General features: G+C 36.0%; 1 protein-coding gene and 1 non-coding gene across 4 annotated transcripts in view; both read right to left on the bottom strand.

Moving 5' to 3' along the window:
* Window positions 1-24,768, bottom strand: part of LOC150013077 (histone-arginine methyltransferase CARM1-like) — a 233,289-nt gene that overhangs the window by 169,033 nt on the left and 39,488 nt on the right. The gene's annotated exons all lie outside the window — the stretch shown is intronic.
* LOC150013079 (small nucleolar RNA SNORA5) lies at window positions 20,307-20,441 on the bottom strand. The gene has a single exon (XR_016510987.1). It is a non-coding gene; the product is annotated as a small nucleolar RNA SNORA5 (small nucleolar RNA).

Raw genomic sequence — 24,768 nt, 5'->3', positions numbered from 1 at the left:
GAGAACATTATGCTAAGTGAAATAAGTCAGTCAGAGAAAGAAAAACACCATATGATTTCACTTACATGTGGAATCTAATGAACAAACTGAACTAACTAGCAAAATAGAGAGACTCATAGAAAGCAGAATGACAGCTATTGGGTAGGGGGGAGGTTAAGGGGTGGAGGGATCAAGTAGAAAGGAAAAAGGACTCATGGGCATGAACAACAGTGTGGTGATTGCAGGAAGGAGGGGGTTTTTAAGGGAGTTAAATGGTAATGAAAAAAATACAATAAATTTTTTTTAAAAGAGAAAGGAAATATTTTTCTAATGCTTTTTAATGCACCAGATCTTGCCTTCAAATTTTCCAAGAAATCTTAGGTTTAAAGAAAAGGTAACAAGATTACCAAGAAGGCCCTCACTGGCAGTCAAATAATAATTCTGCCCCACTCCTTCACTTGACGAAGGAATCAAAAATTCCTTTATAGAAGTCATTAAACAACTCTATCTGATACAGCACTTGTATTTTTACTGCAGTCATAGAAGGAATCTTAAATGTTTACACGAGCATTTTTTTAGAGAACACATGCCAATTTTTAAACAACTAAATTACTTTTTAACTTTAGAAAAAACAAGTGAAGACAGAATGGTTTGTGCAATAAATGTATTGAGAGAATTGGATCAACACGGTTAAAGATATTTTGTTAAAAAATTAAACAATAAATCAACAGAATAAAATGTAGGTAATTTGCTATATAAACTTTGGCTGCATAATATTTGTATACATTTTCCAAACATGATGCCATGGACAGCAGCCATGAAGGCAAAAACAAACACATTTGACAAAGTATTCTTTAAAAGTTCAAAATTTAAGACAAATTACAAACTGGAAATATTCTGTAATATATAACAACAAATTATATTTGTCTATCAAATTTGTGAAGGTATTTTTCAATGTTTTTAGTAAATGTGGGTTAAAATACAGAGAAATAACAGTTGTATGATGAAAATGTAAATGATAGCATATTTTGAAAGGACAGTTTGGTACTATATTGGATTTGCCAAAAAGTTCATTTAGTTTTTTTCTGACAGTGGTTCTAGAAGTGCTTAGTTGCCTTGAATTTCATTCGAAAACAATTTTGTTTGTATTGTGACAACTGTCATTAGTGTGCATTTAAAAACATCAAAATTGGTGAATTTTTGTGCAGCCACTTTAATATTGCAGATAGAAGAAGATATGCAACATTTTGGGTGTATTTTGCTTTATTAGTTCAAGAAAGGTCAACATGCAACTGAAATACAAATAAGGATTCATGTAGTGTACGGAGAAGGTGCTGTGACTGATTGAACATGTCAAAGCAGTTTGCAAAATTTCCTGGTACTATTGACTTTTTGGACAAATAATTCTCTGCTGTAGGGCTGTCTTATGCACTGGAAGATGTTTAGCAGCTTCTACCCACTAGAAGTCAATAGCAGGAGATAGCCTACATACTCAAAATATACAAATCAATAAAGTTATTGGTGAAAATAAAACATGGGTCTTTTATTTTACAGAAAAAACTAAATGGGATTTTTGGCCAAACCAATATATCAAAAGCTTTTACAATTATCATGCCTTCTGACCCAATAATTTCAGTTTGGTGAGTTTATCCTTAGAATATAATAAAGGTTGTGTGAAGAGATTTAATTACATTTCTATTCATCACAGTACTGCTTGTACTTTCAAAAAATTGGAAAATTTTAAATGTCAAGCAATAGGGGATTAATTAAATAGATCACGGTAATCCACATAAAGAGACATCATGAAACTGCCAAAAATAATGTTAACATGGATAGCTATTCCTCTTGTATTCTAAAAGAATAAAATGTTTTATATAATTCTAATTTTATAAGAAAAAATTATACATTTAGAAAAGTGTCTAGAAGCTTTAACTATTTTTTCTTCTAGGTAGAATTACAGGTTATCTTCTTGCTTGTCTCCACTTTTTTGATCTCCCAGTAATTAATATGCATAGCTTTTCAATAATAAAAGAAAGTAAAAGTTATTTTTATCAAAAAAGAGAGAAACATAGCATATATCTCATATGCCTTGAAGTGGTAATAATCACTTAGTATTTTATTGAATTGAAAGGCACATAAAATGGATCGCATGTATGTACAAGACTATACTGAAATTGCAGTCTAGGGAATTATTAGCATGCATTTGACAATGAACTCAGTAAGTGTAGCACAAAGAGTGAGGAGTGTGCCTGTCTTTCCACGTTTCCCTAAAAATTCACATAGGTTTCTAAAGAAATTAGTGTAATTTCATAAATAGTATGGTATTTGTGCATATCTTTCCAAGTCACTATTACTTTAAAACAACATACTGTATTTTTAATAGTGAGCTTTCCTAACTTTACCATCTGCCTTTTTTATTTTCTTTCTGTCCCCATCCCCCACCCCTCTTGTCCACATCCACCCTCCCCCACCCTTTTCCTGCTGGCTCTCATTACACTGTTGCCTGTGCATCAGCCTTTTTCAAAACATTCTATCTTTATTTAATCCTTTCTGATAAATCCAGAACTTGACACCTGTGTACAGATGAGGGACTCTGAGTGACCAGCCACTCACAGACTAAGGCCACCTTCTGAAATACAACAGGCCAAAAAATCTCCCTCTCCTACTTTCTTCGCTCTGCCATATATATTTTTTTAATCTTTTTTTTTCTTTTCTTTTTTGTTTTTTCGATTACAGTTGTCCCATTTTTCCCCCATTGCTCCCCCCACCCAGCCCATCCCTTCTCCCACAATCATATCCCTCCCTGTTTGTAATCCTCACTGGCAGATATGTTTATTGATGTGAGAGAGAGAGAGAGGAAGTGGGGAGAGAGACAGAGAGACAGAGAGATATCAGTCGCCTCCTGTATGTGCCTGAAGGAAGGATGGAACTCACAACCTAGGTATGTGCCCTGACTAGGGATTGAACCTGCAACCTTTTGGTGTAAGGGACGATGTTCCAACCAACTGAGCCACCCAGTCAGGGACCTCTGCCATATTTCTAATCTAAAGTTTCCATCATTGTGACACTGATGAGGGTTAGCAACTGTAGATCTGCAACACTTGAAATACTTTTCCCCAAATATATGTACATATATTTATAAAAATATACTACCCATCTGTGGGTTTAAAGTAATTGTTGACAATAAAGGGAAAAAATTAATGGTATTTGGAATGTGCTTACCATTCAATTATCATATCACATGAATTTTTTAACTTAGGTATTAGACTCCACTGTTTGTATATGTAAATTAAAGTTAGCCCTAATTTTGCTATATTCTGAGTTTTGTGAAAAATATTTATTTTAATAAGCCCTTAAATCACCCTGAGGAAGTAACTTAAATAAAGGAATAAATGTACTTCATCAGGACCTACAATTAGAGCCCCAATTTATTATCTAGTATTCTAACTTACTCTTTCAAGCTGGTCTTTAGTCCTTATCTGTTAAAAACACACACACACACATGCACACACATACACACAAAATACTAGGAATGTTCGAAGGTATAAATTTAATTCTGAAAAGCAAGCATTGATGGGTGCTATAATGTTCCAGCCTCTGCTAAGTAAAAGGATAAGAGAGAAGAGTATAACAAGGTTCTCCCTTTAGGCACTCACAGTCTCAGCTTATAAGTGGAGTGTTGCAATATAACCCCTCCCAGATGATCCTCCAAGCCATGATCAGAAATGGGGGGATCTAGAAGCTACTGCTGCAGCTACTGACTCCAGGGCTACACACTTTCAGTTACAACTGGTGTCTGCAAACAGGTGTTTCAGTCCTGGCTTTCAACACCCATGAAACTAAGGAACAGACCCTGGGAACACGGCTTCCTCTGCCACTAAAAAGCATAATGAATCTTAAAAACCCAAATGGGTTCATAGTAGAACAACCCTAAATAATGCCTCTGCATCGTTTCTGGCTTTCAAAAATGTTCCCAGGTCCAGTTGCTTGATTAAAACTCCAGTCTCTAGCATGTATTCAAGCTTGCTACAAGGGAATTGATATGCATTCAAGTCATCAAGACTATGATATTCAGCAAACTATGATAATCAGCCTGGCTTTTTTTGAGATGTAATTTACATGGCATAAAATGCACCATTTTTGAATGTACAATTCAGTGGTAGTTTTATTTCATAAGGTTGACATCATCACTAAATCCAGAACATTTCATCATCCTCAAAAGAAAGTGTATACCCATTATTAGTCACTCCCCAATTCTCCTTCCCTCTAGCCCCTGCTAACCACTAATTTACTTTCTATCTCTATGTACTTCCTGTTCTGCACATTTCAAATAAATGGAATCATGTAATATGTGATCTTTGTGCCTGGCTTTTTTCACTCAGCATAATATGTTCAAGGTTTATCCATCCTGGTATTAATACTTTATTCCTTTTTATGACTGAATAATATTCCAATGTATGAATATACCACTTATTTGTTTATCCATTCATCAGTTGGGTTACTTTGATTTTTTTGCTGTCACGAATAATGCTACTATGGACATTTTTGTACAAGTTTTCTTTTTTTTAACTAAGCTTTTAATTTTCTTGGGATATACCTAGGAGTGGAATTGTTATGTCATGTGGAAACTGTTTAACTTTTTGAGAAACTATAAAACTGTTTTCTACCACAGCTGTACCATGTTATATTCCCACCAGCAATGTATGAGGTTTCCAATTTTTCCATATCTTCTACAACACTAGTTATTATCTATTTTATTCTAGTAGTAGTAGTAGTAGTAGTAGTAGTAGTAGTAGTAATAGTAGTAGTAGTAGTAGTATTTTTCCATCCTAATGGGTGTGAAGTGGTATCTTGCTGTGGTTGTGATTTGTATTTCCCTTATGACTAAGGATGGTTACTACCTTATCATTTCCTTATTGGCTATGTTATATCTTCTTTGGAGACATGTCCATGCATATCTTTTGCCTGTATTTTCTCCCACTCTCTTATGTTCTTTTCACTTTCTAAAATAATATTCTTTGATGTATAAAAAGATTTAAAATTTTGATCAAGTCCAATTTATCTTTTTTTTCTTTAGTAGTTTGTACTTTGCATTTTAAAGTATTGTATCTAAGAAACATTACCTAATTCCAGATTTAAGCCTATGTTTTCTTCTAACAGTTTTATAGCTGTCAGTCTTACACTGTTATACATTTTGAGCTAATTTTTGTACATGATGAAGGGGTCCAAATTCTTTTCTTTTTCTTCACATGTAGATATCCAGTTGTCCTCATATTATTTGCTGGGGGGTGGGGTGGGGAACTGTTTTTCCTCATTTAATTGACTTGACACCCTTGTCAAAAATCAATTACCATAAATGTATGGGTTTATTTCTAAACTCTCAATTCTGGGTCTATTGATCTAAATGTCTATTTTTATGCTAGTACCATGCTGTCTTGATTACTATAGGTTTGTACTAAGTTTTAAAATTGAGAAGTATGAGTCTTCCAACTTTCTTCTTCTTTTGCAAGATTGTTTTGTCTATTCTGGGTCTTCTGCATTTCCAAATAAACTTTAGGGTCAACTTGTCCATTTCTGCAATAGAGGCAGCTGGATTTTTAATAGATATTTCACCGACTCTGTAGATAAATTTGGTGAGTATTGTCATCTAAATAATATTTAGTCTTCCAATATCATCTTATTAAGTCTTCTAGTCTATGAACACAGGATAGCTCTCTGTTTACCCTATTTAATTTCTTTCAACAATGTTTTTTTAGTTTTCATTGTGCAAATCTCACATTTATTTTATTAAAGTTATTCCTAAGTATTTTATTCAAACAATTTGGAATTTTTAAGTATTATCTCCAGATTGTTTAGTATATAGGAATACAATTGACTTGTGTATACTGATCTTGTATACTGTAACCTTGAACTACTTATAGCTCTAACAGTTTTTTAATGTGTGGGGGTTCCTTCAAATTTTTAATATACAGATAGAAATATTTCCACTTCTTTCTTTTCACTTTGGAATCTTTTTGATTTCTTTTCTCATCTATATTCCCTGGATAGAACCTCCAGTACAATGTTGTACAGAACTGGTGAGAGTGAACATCCCAGTCTTGTTCTTGACTCTAGGGACAAAGTTTTTAGTATTTCACTATTCAATATGATGTTAGCCATGGTCACCAAGGATTTTAAGCAGTAGATTGAAGAGTTACAACATTGAAAGCATAGAGATTTAGGTCACTACCTGAAAGACTTACTTTTTCTGCTTTATAAACTAAGGCTAATTATATTATCATTAGATTTCCTGTTGGCTAAGTTTTTCAGTCTATTGTGTCTCTCCAAACTCTATACTCTCGACAAGGAAGAGGCAGTTCCTAGCCTCCCGTTTCCAACAAGATCATTCTCTCCCAACCCGCAGCACCAAACTTTCCAGAAAGACTGACACTACCCTATAGTTCTAGTCACTCAGAGAACAGTTCTCCAAGAAAACTTGACCCACTGCTTTGCTGCTACCCACCTGTGACTGTAGAAGAGAAAAATGACCCAGTGGGCCCAGACCTCCCAGCTGGCTGCCAATTTTCCTACATTCAGACTCATTGCATTATGCCTCACATTTTCATTAACCTCATGTAATATAATTTTACATCTCTGAAGTCATTCATTTACCTGACCCAGTATCCCATAATTCCTTGGCCTCCCAAACCCCTATACTGGACCCCTGGTCTTTCACTCCATAACCTTAATCTTGTACCTGAAGTTCCCCTCATCTTTTATGACAAAAAACTGGCAGCTCATTAATGGCCCCACTTCTCTTGCAGGCCTCTGACACCCCTTGTGTCTATTGCTTATCTACTGCCGGTGACAAATTACCACAGCCTTAGCAGTTTAAATCAACACAAATTTATTAGCTCACACTTCCGTAGGTGAGAAATCCTTTTCTTCATAACTGGCTCCTTTTCCTCATTCAAGTATCATTTTAAACATCACTTCCTAATAGTAAACCTCCCAATAACACCTCCCCACCATGCATCCTTGGTCTTTCAGTGATTCCCCATGACATAACCCTATTTTAATTCACCACATAGCTTTACTATTATCTGTTTTTATTTCTTATTTATGGCCTAGGATATTATAAGCTCTCCATTAAAAGATTTATTTGGAGCATTTTCCTCTATATCTAGTAACTTTAGCAAACTATTATTGTACCTAATAGAGTTTTTAGTTGATTCTAGGTAAGTAATCTAACATTTTAAAACAATAATAACTTGGTAATTTACTTTAAAAAAAATATCTTATTTTATTGTCCAAAACTACATTGATACAATGAAATAACTAGCAGTGGGAGGAGGCAACTATGTCATATTTTTAAATATTAGATTAAATATTGTTATAGCATGACTATTTATTTATTTAGAGTGGAAGGAAGGGAGAAAGAGAGGGAGAGAAACATCATGTGAGCAAGAAACATCGATTGTTTGCCTTCCATACTCACCCCAACCAGGGGTCAAACCCACAACCCAGGCATGTTGCCTGACCAGGAATTGAAATGATGACCTTTCGGTTTGCTGGATGATGCCCAACCAACTGAGCCACACCGGCCAGGGCAGCATGACTACCTAATATGAGATTTGTTATAGATTTATGATACAAACTCTTTACCATTTTAAGGAAATTTTAAACATTTACTAATATTTTTCTAGTATTACTAAGTTTACTAATATTTTATCACAAATGAAGCTTAAATTTATTAAGTTTAGCATCCATTTATATTTTATTCTCCTTTATTAAAGTGCTAAGTGAAAAATTTTATTCATATGTATTCTGTTAAACTATTCCTAAATTTCATTGATAAACTGACTTGGATATTGTTAATTATGTTCTAATAAGCTACTGTACTTAATTTGTTGAGTGTTTAGTATATTCTCACATTCTTACTTCTTGAGATTAATCTATGGCTGTTTTGCCCTTTCAGCCACATCTGACTCTCAGCGGCATGCTGACTTCATGAAAATGAATACCATACCTTAACAAATTGACCAAAATACTCTAACTCTAATCAGTTTTAATAACATTGGAATTATCTGTTTCTGAAGGATTTGGTAAAAATGTCCCAATTAATGGAGTCCAGCCCCCCCAAAATTAAAAACAAATTTTTTTTTCTCAAGAATCACAACCTTTCTTACCTTTTGGAAATGCTTTTAAAACCATATAGTGGTATCCTGCTTAATAAAATTGCACACCAGGGTTTCTCAGGTCACTTAATCCCCCCCAAAAAGTGTGGAAGGGTGGGTGAGAAGGTAAGTACTCAGTCATGCCACTTCAAACTATTTTATACTCTTTCATGCCTAGAAAAGTCTAGAAGGATAAATGCAGATTATATGTGACTTTTGCTGTTTCTCTATCCTTGTTCTTTGCCTCTAGAGGCAAGGAATCTTTATAGATTAAAAGCTACTTACTCTCAGTGTAGATCCCTGGCTTCTGATGTTTGTCAAATTCCCATCATTCAGCTACAGAGAGAATAAGCGATCTAAGGAATTAACTCCATTAATACCTTTTCATAAATCAAAAGTTTCTCTTAATCTATTACTTTTTAAAAATTTAAATAATGTTCTTTTAAACTTGTTCTTTAATAGTCAGATAACCCTTTTGAAGTAGTAGGTGTATTTTTTTATGGTTTCTTTTCTAATTATAATCAAGGTAATCCTTCAGAAGAAATTGATCCTACTGTCTAAATAGTGCCACCACAAAAAGCTTCAGATAAACTATTAATTGATTTTTTGTCAAATAATTCCATATAGCACATTACTTCAGTGATTTTGGTTTACATTTCACATATAATTAATCCTGGAAGACACACCAGGAGGTTGTCATGCTAAAACCTAGCCTTTCGGATGTTTTAATGAGTTATGACTGCCGTGCATATTTGGTTGCACCTGCTTTAGCAATTTTTCCAGACTAAACTTTACATGGTCATGCTATATGTAGTAGACTTCTTGGTTTTTCTTGGTCTGTACATATTGACTCTCTGTTAGCACAGATGGAAGTTTTTTCCTTACAATAATATTGATCCTACCTTTGGGACTCCACTCTCCACCCTTACCCTGCAGTTCACTCCCAAGCAGAACATGTGTTCATGACTGCATGGGTGAGCAATGGAACAGGGTAAGGATACAGGCTAGTTCTACCCAGGCATGCAACATTTTAAGATAATGTAAATTGCATGCCTAGCTCAGCTGATAGTTAAAGCACATGACTCCATTCAACAGAGTGCATCATGGCTGCACAAAAGGAGCTTATTCAGAAACAATTTTGAACTCTGTTATCCAATACCTATGAAAATAGGGGCTAAGAGTAATCATATTGGTATTATCTTCTGACCTTGACATTCTAATGTCTACCTCTATATATTAAGCCAAATCATCAGAAAGGTGTGTATCACATATTCATCCTTCTTTCTGTACCTCCTCTTCCTCTCACCGTTTTCACCAGCTATTTTATGGAGACAGTGAATTTATTATATTTCCATGTTCATGTTGGTGGCTTAGAACTAACCCTGTGGTACAGCATTAGCAGGTATATACCACAGCACCCTATGTTTGCTGCCCTTGCCTTAACATTGGCAAGTTCATATTCTTACCCTTTTCCTCTTTATTTCCTATTTGTAATTAAGTAGGGAACAGATAAATAGATGATATTCCTGCTTCTGAAATTGCTTTGGTAATATTTATTCTCCCCATGATATTGAGTGAATTTTCTAACATATACTTTTTATCATTCCACCACTCCCCACTTAAAAGTTTCTGAAGGATCTCCATAAGGTGGGGCAAAAGTAGGGTTACAGTTGTGATTACATGAAACATAGTTTATTATTGATTATTATTTATTAATTACTGTATTATTTCCATATGAACAACCATAAACCTGTTTTTGCCCACTCTCAATATAGAACTAATTTCCAATTCATTTGTATGGGGACTCCAAGAGTTCTTTCTCTAAGCTCTTATTTCTTATTTAAGAGTTACATATAGGAGTTAAGAGTTCATATCCTGACTTTACCAATTACCATATACTGGTAGCTGGACAAATCATCTAATCCCTCTGGACTTGGTTTCCACATCTATGTAAAGGCAATAAGAGTAACTACAATATAGATTGTTGGGAAGGTAATGAGAGTTGTTGTATATAAAACATTAAGAACAGTTTTGGAGACTTAGCACTTAAATAATAATAGCTATTGTTATTAGTCTTTACCTCTTTCCCCATTAACTGTGATCTGTTTTGTTCATAACAAACTACTTAGAGTTCATTACAGTTCCCTCTGCATTAAATAATTCCCACAGTTTTCTATGTTATGTCCCCATTCTTTGCCCACCTGTTCTAACATGTGAACTTCTCTTTTGCTCAACCCAATTCATGTATCTAAACTCTGAAGATGACAGATAGATAACTTCCCAGCTCCTCCACCCCAATCCATCCCCCTGGACTGGAAGCTGAACTGAACAACTCTTTCTCTTACCACTATACTGTGTGGACTCCTATATCATATGAGGGGGGACCCAAAAAGCCATGGAATTATCTTCTGGAGGGTGGGCCCCTTGTAATACAGGCTTTTTCCGCTAGGTGAGTGTTCTAGGAACCCATCTTATCAGTGGACCAGTTGGTGGTGTTGTGAGAGGCTGCGTTCGCCTTAGTGAATTTTTGTGAAGACTCTTTCACATGTTTGCCCATTTCCTGATGGGTGGTTTATGAGTGCACCTGCCCACACCATGCTAGTATTCAGCAGTTTTTGACCAAAAACAGCATGACCCCCATGCCCCACCCTCCCTATTTACCAGATCTTGCCACAAGTGACTTCTTGTTTGTTTGTTTCCCTGGATAAAAAAAAAAAAAAATCCTCAAAGGGAAACGTTTTGCTGATGTGGAAGAGATGCAACAAAAAACAGCAGAAGCACTAAAAAGCCTCAAAATCAACAAGTTCAAAAATGGTTTGAGCAGTGGGAAAAAAGAACAAACACCTTGATAGGTGTATTTCATCAAAGGTAGAGTGCTTTGAAGGTTACTGAAGTTTAAACATGTAAGAATAAATACACAATTTTTAATAAATAAATTCCGTGTTTTGTTACCCGCCCCCCCATCCCTTATATAGTACTTAGCTCATTGCATTTCAAATAACTATTTATCTGTTGGCCTTTCTTACTGAAGAGGGAGCTTCTGAAGGCCCAAGACTGTGACCTAATCACACTTCCATCCCTAGAAGCCTATACTGTGAATAGCTCTCAATATATATTTGATAAGCCATGAATAAGTGAATAATCAATAAACGAGTCACTGAATGAATGAATGAATGAATAATGGTAATCTGTTATGTATAACTAATGTAACAAAGAAAAGAATTCAAGAAAAGAATGAAGGGGATTAATGGTTTGAGGTTATATTTTAGTAAACAAAACAAAAATACACTGAGATTTATGAAGATCAAATGGATAACAATGCACGTTTCATTTTAAAGGCAATGCAGTTCTAAATGTAGAAGTGACCAAACTGGATAAGAGCATGTTCCTAAGTAATTTGAATTTGCATCTCTATAGATTATACACATTATATGAACTCTGCATTTATTAATAATGTTAGTCCCTTTAAAGCTACTCAAATCTGTATGCTCAAAGAGGTGAGAAAATATTCCTACGGGGGTTTTTTAGGGTTAATAATATTAAATAAACCCTTCTTCACTGAAGATTTGTGTTATTGCAGCCCTCAGTGTGATATGGTCACCATGGATTTACTCTGAGGAATACAGTAGTCCCTCTCTATATCACGGTTCACTTATCGTGGCCTCACTGTATTGCGGGATTTTTAAAAATATTATATTTAATTATTTATAGCGCATTTTTTGCTCTAAGGTTAATAAGGGACTTGGAATGGTTTGTAAGTGTGTGGGAAGGGTTTATAAAGCCTTAAAATATATATAAATACTAAAATAAATGTAAGGTTCCTACTTTGCAGATTTTCACCTATCACGGGGGTGGGTGGGGGTCTAGAACGTAATACCCATGATAAGTGAGGGAATATTGTATACATCCTTTAATCTCATCTGTCTCAGGGGAGTTACTTAAAGCCACAAATGTTACTTATGGTCTAGGACCCATCAAGATTATTGCCCCATCCATGACCTCTTCAGAACCACAGTCTATCCAATAGTTTTCACTGAATTTCTCCTTCAACAGATTCAAAGAAAAATATGTCAATAAAGCCTTACCTATTCAATTAAAAAATCAGAAGTCTCCCAAAAGCACAGGGAAGAAGAAAGGGAGGAAGGGAGGAAGGAAGGAAGGAAGGAAGGAAGGAAGGAAGGAAGGAAGGAAGGAAAGAAGGAAGGAAGAAAGGAAGGAAGAAAAGATGGAAGGAAGGAAGGAAGGAATGAAGGAGAAAGACAGAAACATAAAAAGAGAGAAAAGGAGAGAGAGAGGGAAAACATTGGATCAGAAGGTCATAATTATTTGGGGGCTGGATCAAATTAAGTGCCTGTCTGAATTATTAAATTTTAAAGAACTAGGTTATTAAAATGAAAAGAGGCAGATCAAAGATGGCGGAAGAGTAAGTGGAAGCTACACTAACCTCCTCCCAGGACCAGTCTGGATTTACAACTTGATTTTGGAGAAATCATCTGGAATAACCAACCGAACACTAGCTGGAGAGAAGTCTTATAACCATGGAGAGACAGAAAAGGCCGCTACATCACAACGTGACCGGTAGGGAGTGCAGAGATGTGGAAGGGCTGACTGGGCTCCCACAGGTGGCAGCTGAAGGGACTGAGAAACAGCTCAGCAGCAGGGGGTTCACCCTGAGAAGGGCAGGGACTAAACCCCCAGCTGGGCTTCACAGCCTACAGCAACAGAGTGGAAAGTAAAATAGTATCCAGCTGTGAAAAGCGAAACGCCACAGGGTTTCTTGCTAGCCAGAGAGAAACAGCAGGAGAAAAAGAGCTCTTAAGTGGATTACATACAAAATTTTGGCCCCCACTTACCCTGCGCTCAAGCAGAGGGAAGGCAGAGAGGACTGGAGACACTTGGGGAGAGTTTGGCACGGTGGCTTTGAGGGGAGAACTGAGGGAGCAGCCGACTGGGTCCCAGTGTTGACTCATCCCCAGTACTAGAGGCAGACCATTCCTCTCCAAGTGGCCTCAGCCTGAGGGGAAGAAAAAGCCCTGCCTACAGGAATTAAGCTACCATACCCACAGTCCTTAAGCCTGATAGCTAATCACAGATTGAATAGATTAACAACTAAAGAAGACACACAAAGGCAGAAGATCCCTGGAAGTCTCCAATAGGCTGCCTAGGGCCAGACTATTACATGATCTGATGCCACCAGGGGCAGATGCAGGAAGTGCAGATCATTCTAAGAAGCACCAACAAACAACAGGAGTCATAAAAATGGGGAGACAGAGAAACAACCCCCCATAGAAAGGAAAGGCAGAATCCCCAGAAAGAGTGCTAAATGAAACTGAGGGGAGCAAACTATCAGATATGGAATTCAAAACATGGATTATGGAGAAGATCAATGAGCTCAGTGGAAACTACAAGGAACTCCAGAAAAACTACAAGGAACTTACTGATAATCACACCAGCATGAATAAGGACATAGAAGCTATCAATAAGAGCCAGGAGGAAATGAAGAATACGATCTCTGAATTGAAGAACACAGTAGAAGGAATTAAAAGCAGGCTAGAGGAAGCAGAAGATCGGATCAGCGAGCTGGAGGACAACGTAGACAAAAACTCTCAGACAGTGCAACAAAATGAAAAAAGACTGAACAAGACTGAAGAGGCTCTAAGACAGCTGCAGGAAAACATGAAATGTAATAATATCCGTATCATAGGAATTCCAGAAGGAGAAGGAGAAGAGCAAGGGATAGAAAACCTCTTTGAAAAACTAATGACAGAAAACTTCCCTAACATGAGGAGAGAAAGAGTCACACAAGTCCAGGAAGCACAGAGGGTCCCAATGAAGATGAACTCCAACAGGCCCACTTCAAGACACATCATAATGAAAATGGCAACATTCAAAGACAAAGAGAGAATCCTAAAAGCAACAAGAGAGAAAGGACTAATAACATACAAGGGAACTCCAATAAGGCTATCATCAAATTTCTCAGCAGAAACACTACAAGCCAGAGGGGAATGACAAGAAATATTTCAAGCAATGAAAAACAAAGGCCTACAACCAAGAATACTCTACCCAGCAAGGCTCTCATTCAAAATGGAAGGTGAAATAAGGAGTTTCCAAGAGAGAAGAATACATCTCCACCAAATCAGCATTGCAAGAGACGCTGGAGGGTCTGCTTTAAAAAGATGAAAAAACAGAGAGACAGAGAGACAGAGAGGAACCCGAGTACGAAGGGTAAAAATGACAATGAATAAGTACTTATCAGTAATAACCTTAAATGTAAATGGATTGAATGCTCCAATCAAAAGACATAGGGTAGCTGAATGGATTAGAAAGCATGACCCACATATATGCTGTCTACAAGAGACCCACCTTAGAACAAAAGATCTACACAGACTAAAAGTGAAGGGATGGAAAAAAGTATTTCAAGCAAATGGACATGAAAAAAAAGCCGGGGTAGCAATACTTATATCAGACAAAACAGATTTCACAGCAAAGGCCATAAAAAGAGACAAAGAAGGATATTTCATAATACTTAAGGGAAAAATCCATCAAGAAGATATAACCCTTATAAATATATATGCACCCAACTTAGGAGCACCCAAATATGTAAGGAAAATTTTGAGAGACTCCAAGAAAGATATAGACAGCAACACACTCATAGTAGGGGACTTTAACACCCCATTGTCAACAATGGACAGATCTTCGAAGCAAAGAAACACCAAAGATATTGAGGCACTGAACAACACTCTAGATCAAATGGACTTAGTTGATATATATAGAACTTTTCACCCCAAAGAAGCAAAATATACATTCTTCTCAAGTGCAAATGTAACATTTTCAAAGATAGACCACATGATAGGACACAAAACAAACCTCAACAAATTCAAGAAAATTGAAATTATATCAAGCATCTTCTCAGATCACAATGGCTTAAAATTGGAAAGCAACCTCAAGGAAAAAACTCAAAAACACTCAAACTCATGGAGAATGAATAACATGCTATTAAAAAATGAACAGGTTAACAATGACATCAAGGAAGAAATCAAAAAGTATCTGGAAACTAATGATAATAAACACACAATAACCCAAAACCTATGTGATACAGCAAAAGCAGTCCTGAGAGGAAAGTTCATAGCAATACAGGCCTACCTAAAAAAGCTAGAAGAATCTCTAATAAAAAATTTAACCCTACAGCTACAAGAACTAGAGGAAGAACAACAAGCAAAACCCAGATCAAGTAGAAGAAAGGAAATCATCAAGATCAGAGCAGAATTAAATGACATAGAGACTAATCTAACAATTCAAAAGATCAACATAAGTAGGAGCTGGTTCTTTGAAAAGATAAACAAAATTTACAAACCTTTAACCAGGCTCATCAAGAAAAAATGAGAGGGACCCAAATAAACAAAATCAGAAATGAAAGAGGAGAAATCACAACCAATACCACAGAAATACAAAGGATTGTAAGAAATTATTACGAACAACTGCATGGCAAGAAATTTGACAACCTAGAGGAAATGGATAAATTCCTGGAAACATATAGTCTTCCAAAACTGAATCAAGAAGAAGTGGAAAGCCTGAATAGACCAATAACAACTAGGGAAATTGAAGCAGTAATCAAAAAACTCCCGGCACACAAAAGTCCTGGACTGGATGGCTTCAAAGGGGAATTCTACAAAACATTTAGGAAAGAACTAACTCCTATCCTCCTCAGACTATTCCAAGAGATCTAAGAAGAGAGAAGACTCCCAAACTCGTTCTATGAAGCCAGTATTACCCTAATTCCAAAACCAGGTCAAGACACAACAAAGAAAGAAAACTACAGGCCAATATCGCTGATGAACATAGATGCTAAAATCCTCAACAAAATATTGGCAAACCGGACCCAGCAACACATTAGAAAGATCATACACCACGATCAAGTGGGATTCATCCCAGGAATGCAAGGATGGTTTAATATTCACAAATCAATAAACATAATACACCACATAAACAAAATGAAAGACAAAAACCACATGATCATATCAATAGATGCAGAAAAAGCATTTTATGATCACCCATTTATGATGAAAACTCTCAGAAAAATGAGATTAGAGGGGGCATACCTCAACATAATAAAGGCCATATACGAGAAACCTGAAGCCAACATCATACTCAATGGACAAAAACTGAGAACATTCCCCCTGAGGTCAGGAACAAGACAAGAATGTCCACTCTCTCCACTCCTATTCAACATAGTCTTGGAAGTTCTAGCCACAGCAATCAGACAAGAAAGAGAAAGAAATAAAAGGCATCCAAATTGGAAAAGAGGAAGTAAAACTGTCATTATATGCAGATGACATGATAGTGTACATAGAAAACCCTACAGACTCCACAAATAAACTACTCGACCTAATAAGTGAATTCGACAAAATAGGGTACAAAGTCAATATTCAGAAATTGAAGACATTTCTGTACAACAACAATAAAATATAAGAGATAGAAACTAAAAGAAAAATCCCATTTACCATAGCAACAAGAAAAATAAAGTACCTAGGAATAAACTTAACCAAGGATGTAAAAGACCTGTACTCAGAAAACTACATAACACTGAAGAAAGAAATTAAGGAAGATACAAATAAATAGAAGCATATACCATGCTCATGGATGGGAAGAATCAACATCATTAAAATATCCATACTACCCAAAGCAATTTATAGATTCAATGCAATCCCCATTAAAATACCAATGACATTTTTCACAGACCTAGAACAAATACTTCAAAAATTTATATGGAACCAAAAAAGAACCCGAATAGCCAAAGCAATCTTGAGGAAGAAGAACACAGTAGAAGGAATCACAATACCTGATATCAAACTATACTATAAGGCCACGGTAATCAAAACAGTCTGGTACTGGCATAAGAACAGACATATAGATCAATGGAACAGAATAGAGAGCTCAGAAATAAACCCAGGTCTATATGGTCAACTAAAATTTGACAAAGGGAGAAGGAACATCAAATGGAGTGAAAAGAGCCTCTTCAACAAATGGTGTTGGGAGAACTGGACAGGGACATGCAAAAAAATGAAACTAGACCACCAACTTACACCATTTATGTTACATAAATTAACATGCGTTTTCTGTTTTCAAAGGGCATAAGCCTATGATCTCATTACCTGAGTGATTGTCTGTATGTATAGGCCTCACTTAATCCTGTCTGCATCGCTGCCTCCTGAAACTTAATGGTTTGGCTGAACTAAGTGGCTGGGTTGGTGAAGTATGGGGTGGTCTGTGGGCTTCACTTTAAAACTGGTTTCTCTTTTCTATCCTAATGGCTTGGACAGAAAGAACCCAGAGGTCTGAGAGGGGGGGAAACCTAAAATATTTCCCTCAGCCCAAACTAAGTATAATGGGCAAAAGAGTTTTGGACAGATGAGATGTGCCTGGCACACCTTCCTCCAAAGAAGCCCTTTTTTTCCCTAATGTGGGACACTGAAAAATTAACCCCTGCCTTCTGTTATCTAGTGGTTATGGATTGAATGATGTCTTTTAACCCTGTTGCTTCCAGAATACAACAAGGGTGCCAGCCTGTTAAACCAAGCACGCCGTTGTCCAGGGACAGCCAACTGACTTGGGGTCTGCACAATCCTTCCCTATGTGGGAAGGCCACCCTCCTCTCCATACCCCGACTCTTATTAGGGATTTCTGGACCCAAGGGTAGGTAGGACGATGACCATGTCCAGCTTGAAGAAGCTAGAGGAGCTTAAGACCTTCGCCCATTGTCCTTTATAAGATTATAAAAGGTCTTAATACCTAAGAGGGAGGGATTGTTATTTTTTATTGTTAAAATAATTAATCATTTATTTATTTTAAAAAAAAGAAGAAGAATATATGAAAGGGTAAAGCGGGAGAGCTTGTATGTACGACCCATGGGCATGGACTTGGGGGGGTATTGTTGGGGGAGGGGGGTGCTGGGTGGAGGGGAGCAAAGGGGAAAAATTGGAACTATTGTAACAATATAATCAATAAAATATACTTAAAAAAGAAAAGCATATTCAAATAACTAATAAAATATGAAATTATGTTAAAAAATAAAATAAAATAAAAAGAATATCTGAATCATTTAAAATTATTGGTTATGACAATGTGAAATACATTTAATCAGTATTTCATTACACACTGCTTATTTATTTGGTTCTTTGAGATTAAGGCATTCAAGTTTACTGAGGGAAAGTCAAGGACATTTCTACAACCAGAATGTCTTTAAAACTCACTATTTTGCTATCAAGGGAGAGTTCCCAAAATGCATTTTTCATCTTATATCTATATTCTAATGTGACAAACACTCGCAATAAAAACTGGGACACAGAACTTGAGCAGTAAAGCAAGGTGTTTATTCATGAGTCTGCAGAGCCAGGCGCACCCTCAGCTAGGAGAATGTGCGCACCAAGTAGTCAAAGATGGCTGGTTTTATAGTCTTAGCCTCCCCACCCTGAAATTGCCACCCTAAAGTGAAATTGATCAGCTTCCTGCCCTAACACAATTAGCTCCCCCCACCCCTCTCCTTCTTCCCCGTTTCTCCATTACTGGTTACTCCAGAGTTACAATCCAATGCGATTATCTAAATGCCCCTATTGTGATTTGTGAATACGCTAATGCTGTCAACTCCCCTCTCAGAGACCCTTTAATTACATTTGCCCTTTGTTATTACTGATTTTGTACTGGTTTGGGAGTCACTATTTCCTTGTTTCCTACACTAAGTAAATACAAAACATACAAAAGCATAAAATATTTTTTAAAAATCAAAAATGTAGAGTTCAGTGGACTTTCATAAACTTAACATGTATCCAGCACCAGTATGCAGAAATGTGACATTCCAGCACTCACTTGTGCCATTCTCAGTCACTCCCCTTTTGTTGCTGTCCTGGCTGCTGTCACCATCAATCAGTGTTGCCTGCTTAACATTTCATATAAATAGAATCACACTGTGAGTCTCTTTTCTGTCTTTTTTCTTCAACTAAATATTTAGATTCTCCCATATTATATATAACACTACTCAATTCCATCTTACTGCTGTAAAATACCCCATTTTATGAAAAGTTCATAATTAAGGTATCCATTCCACTGGTGATAGACATTTGGGTTGTTTCCAGTTTGGAGCTATTACAAATAGTACTGCTACAAACATTTTGTACATCTTTCTTATACATCTATAAGCATTTCTGTAATATATCTGGGAGGTAGAATTGCTGGTTTATAGGTTATGAGTATGTTTAAGTTTAGTAACAACTGCCAAACAGTTTTCCAAAGGAGTTGCAACAATTTACACTCCCATCAGGAGTGTATGAGAGGTTCAGTTGCTTCAAATTCTTGGTATCATCAATTTTAAATTTTATCCATTTTGGTGTGTACATAATGGTATATTACTAGTGTTTTACTTTTCATTCCCCTAGTAACTAGTGAGATTGAGGGCTTTTTCTTATGTTTATTAGTCATTTGGATATCCTCTTTTGTGAAAAACTTATTTATGCTTTTGTCCATTTGTCTATTGATGTTTGTCTTTTTCTTATTGATTTCTAGGAGTTCTTTACATATTCCAGATAAGATACCTTTACTGGATGTATACTCCAAATACATTCTGTACTGCATGCTGTCAGTCCCCTTCCAACATGAGCAGCGACCAGCTGTAGCTTAGAGAACACCTCCCCTTGAGGCCAATGAGTTTTTACCACAAGCTCTGTGTCTCTTTACCTAAAAGCTTGTTGCTCAGAAATGTGCTCAGCTCATGCTCAGAATAGGTTAGGAGTGTCATGGAGTTCATGCCCTTGGGGAAGTTCTCCCCAAAAATTTCATACAAAGAAATCCAACACTTGCCAGCAGAAGTGTAGGTTGGTGTACTGGGAGAAAACGGTGTTAAATATGTGTGCCAAGCAAACAGTTACAGATAGCATTGTCTGTCTATAACTAGGAAGGTCTTTCCTGCTTCCCTCTTTGGAACTCCATCACAGGCCACATTCAGACAGTATCAGTCATACAATGTGTATGAGCACATAACAAATAGCCAGCTAGAGTACTGTTTCCTGTTTGTGTCCATTCAATGAATGGACAATTAGTTGTCATCTAAAGACTCAGCAGGGCTGTCCTAAAGTCTGAGCATTAAATGTAGAGTTCTGATGTGTTTCTTTTTCTTTTTCTTGGTATCTGTAACCAAATTTACCCCTGAGGCCCAGCAGAGGAGATCAGGGCCCTTGAGTCACCACATTTCCATGGCAGCCTTCTGGGCCAGTGCCTACCATGGGTGGAGCAGGCACCAAATTTGACATGGCTGCACTGATGTGTTTCTTAATGCTCGGGGATATATGCCAATGACCTCCAGCTAGACATTGCATCTGTATTCACCAGAATTGATTGAGAGGAGTGGTTAAAGATAGAGCACTGTGATTTGGTAATGGCTTTTATCAGTGACTTAAAGTAATAATATAAGTTATTTTTTCCAGATTATATTTACACAGGCTAAATAATAACCTAGACAAAGGATACTGAATTCAAGATGAAATGGTGTATAAGGAATTCAGTGAGTTAGGAGGCATAGTTATTAATTCTAGTTTAAAAATTTGCCTTCTTTTTCAAATTTGTCTCCCCAGAGTCTAACACAGGCCTGACATATAATAGAACTAAAATTTTTTAAAAATAAATAGTAATGCAACATGTTAAATATGTTAAATGCCTAGCATTTACTTATCTAATATGTATTTATAAAATACACATTATATAGTTGGAGAGATAAAACAATCTTATAAATAATATATCATGATATTAAAAAAAATTATAAAGGAAAAATATAAGTGCAGTGAGAGATTACAATAGCAGACCTGATAGATTCCAATAATAGAATATAAGCAACTCAAGTCAACACACATTTACTGACCACCTACTATGTGCAAGACACTTATATACCCTAAAGAGAAGATAAGAATGGAAAAGACAAAAATGTTGCCCTCAGGAAAGATACACAATGAGCCATACAATCAAATGATACATGTGAGAGGAATTAGAGAGTCATAGCAGAACACATCTTGATACAATTAGTAAACAGTTAAGATCATAGGCTTTAAAGACAAACTTCGTGAACTCAAGTCTCAGCTCGACCCCTTTTTGAGTGTCACTTGGTACATTGCTCAGCCTGTTTGAGAATAGCAATAGTTTTAAAGCCCTTGCACAAAGCCTGGCATTTTGTAAGCACTCAATAAATGTTAGCTGCAATTATGATTATCCTTATTATGAGTGCTAAGCTACAGATGAAAACTAGAATGAGAGTGGGATTTCCATGGTAAAAAAAAAAAAAGAGCTCAGTTAGCTACACCGTGATATTACTGAGACCCAAGGTCATATACTTGACCCCTCCATGAGCTAACAACTTCTCATTCCTTTTCACTGTAAGAGGCTTTCATTCTTGCTGCCATATCAGTGCATGTAACTGTTCACAATAAACTCTGTGTAATTAAGAGCAAACAAAATATGAAAATTACATTTTCTGCAGGAAGAATTCTAGGAACAAGGCATATCAAACAGGAGACATACATTAGGATTAACATATTACTAAAAGAAGCATGACAATGAAGGTCCAGGAAGGAAGCATCATTCTTTTCCACCACTCCTAGGATACCTCTGTTTAGTTTTCCATGTTTGGAATAAATTAGAATAAATTCGATTGAACTTAAAAAGACTGGTATAGACTCACTGTCAAGATGGAGACATAGGTAAACACACCTCACCTCCTTGTGCAACTACAGCAAAATCTACAACTAGACTTCAAAACAAATACCACCCAGAACCGTCAGAAAATCAAGCTGTATGGAAGTCTGACAACAGGGATTTAAAGAAGCCACATTCAAACGAATGGGTAGGGCCAGTTCTATAGGAGCTTTAGTCAACTACTATCAGGAATACACAACCTCATCTGTTCTTAGATCGTAGTGTCGATGGAAAAACATCACCACTGTGTACAGGTGCTATATTGTATCCATTGAATTATTTAAAATAAGTCTTATTTTTAAATTTTATTTATTATTTTAAAAATATATTTTATTGATTATGCTATTACAGTTGTCCCAATCTCTCCCCTTTCACTCCCTTGGCCCGGTACCCTCATTCCCTCCAGCGATCTCTGACCTTAGTTCATGTCCATGGGTCGTGCATATAAGTTCTTTGGCTTCACCCTTTCCTATATTGTTCTTAACATTCCCCTATTTTGTTCCTACCAATTATGCTTCTTAATCCCTGTGCCTTTTTCCCCATTCCCTGGCTTACCCCTCCCAGCTGATAACCCTCCAAATGATCCCCATACCTATGATTCTGTTCCTAATCTAGCTCTTTGCTTAGTTTGTTTTTTAGATTCAGTGGTTGATAGTTGTGAATTTATTGTCATTTTACTGTTCAAAGTTTTGATCTTCTTTTTCTTATATAATTCTCTTTAACATTTCCTATAATAATGCTTGGTGATGATGAACTTCTTTAGTTTTACCTTGTCTGGGAAACACTTTATCTGCCTTTCAATTCTAAATGATAGCTTTAAGAAAACACATACACATGACAGACACAGACAACAGTGTAGTAGTGACAGCCAGAGAGAAAGGGTTGGGGGAGGTGAAAGTGGGAAAAGGGGGAGAAATGAGAACAGAAAGAGACTTTGCCTGGGGTGATGGGCACGATGCAGTGCACAGATGATGTTTTTTCGAATTGTACACTTGAAACCTGTATGGTTTTGTGAACCAGTGTCACTCCAATAAATTCAATTAAAAAATTATCTATCAAAAGAAGGCAAAAACCAGACAGGAGATGACCCTTGGAAGAAAGGAATGGCATTTCGTTCATTCTCTACTTTTCAAAGTTTCTGGTCCGAGAGAAAAACCCAGTGTGTGCCATGCAAGGTGGGAAAAACTTTGAGAGCACAGAAGTAGTGTCTAGATTGAACAAAAAGAGAACATAACTGAGGGTAACCACAGATGCCAGCTAGTGAGGGTGTAATCCCAGAAAGAAGACAGCAAGAGAAGGAGGACCAATTCTGTGGATACGCTCTACAAAACACCTGCTGACAGCTAAACCACTCATGCATGGGAAAAGCACTAAACAGTTTTGCTGAAGCAAAATGAACTAAACTGAGATGTAGGCTTCTAAAAAAAATCAGAAGTTTGCACCCAACCAAGATATTTCCCTGTTTAAAAAGAAAAAATAATAATTTCTGAAACAATAATACAAAAATCAGAAGCTCCACAATATAACATTCACAATGTACAAGATTCATCCAAAAGTTATTTGACTTATAAATAGGAGAAAGTAATCTGCTCACCAAGAAAAGACACTCAGCAGAAAATGCTTCCAAGATGATCTAGGTGAGGAATTAGCAGACCAATGATAAAGCAGCTATTTATATATAATCAAGAAAATAAAGGAAAATATAATTATAATGAATGAAAAAATTCAATGAAATAGAAACTATCAAAAAAAGCAAAGAAAATTCTAAAACTAAAATATTTGAAGTTAAAAACTTACAGATAATAATAGAATGAGAGAAACAATCAGCAAACTTGTAATGGATAAAAATGATCCAATATGTGGAAAAAGTTTTAAAATTATAAAAAAGAAGTCTCAGTAAACTGGGAAAATATGAAAAGATATAGCATACATGTAATTTAAATAGCAGAAGAGAGAGAGAATAGAGCAGAGAAGTTATGTTTAAAAATAATAGTGGAATGTTTCTCAAATTTGGCAACAAAGTTCTAGATATAAAACGTTCAGCAAATACAAAATAAATATCAAAAAGTGCCTATTTAACCTTCTGAAAAGCAAATATAGACCTAAGATCTTGAAAGTAGCCAGAGAAAAATGACACATAGCATACAGGGTAACAGAAATTTGAATTTCAGTGACTTCTATCTGTGACAACAGAATTCAAGTAGAGTATATATAAGAAATTTTTTAAAAAGCCAGAGAAAATATTCTCCAAAAAATGAAAGCAAAATTAAGGTATTTTCAGATATATATATGCAATCATTAAGTATAAGTTTGGATAAGGTATAGCAATAGATACAGTATATTTGAACCAAAAGATTTTCCTAAAAATGAGTAATTTCATAATGTAACAGGTTTATTTCATCAGGAAGACAGATAATCATAAAAGTATAATTACCTAGTAACAGTTTCAAAATACATGAAGCAAAAATTGACAGAAATAATAGACAAAAAAATCAGTAAAAGCATAGATGATTTGAACAGCACTATCAACCACTTGGACATAATTGATATTTATAGAACACCCCCCCCCCAAACTGTTGAATACATATGCTTTTCAAGTATACAAAGTACAGGCACCAATATAACCATATCATGGACTAAGAATGAAGTCTAGAAAATTCAGAAAGGTATAAATCATACTGACTATGTTTCTAACCACACAGAAGTAGAATAAAAATAGATAAAAATTACATACATATTTTTTTAAAATCCCAAATTCAACATTTAGATTAAATGAATATGCTGAAAAATACAATTTACCAAATCTAGCACAAGAAGAAATATAAAATCTTAATGCCCTACATAAAGGACTTTTATTTGTTATTAAAAACCTGAAAGAATACTTCACTATCACATGCTCAGA

The sequence above is a fragment of the Furipterus horrens genome, unplaced genomic scaffold (assembly GCF_987537825.1).
Source record: "Furipterus horrens unplaced genomic scaffold, mFurHor1.1.pri manual_scaffold_4, whole genome shotgun sequence".
Taxonomy (NCBI): Eukaryota; Metazoa; Chordata; class Mammalia; order Chiroptera; family Furipteridae; genus Furipterus; species Furipterus horrens.
This window is presented reverse-complemented; position numbering and strand designations above follow the sequence as displayed.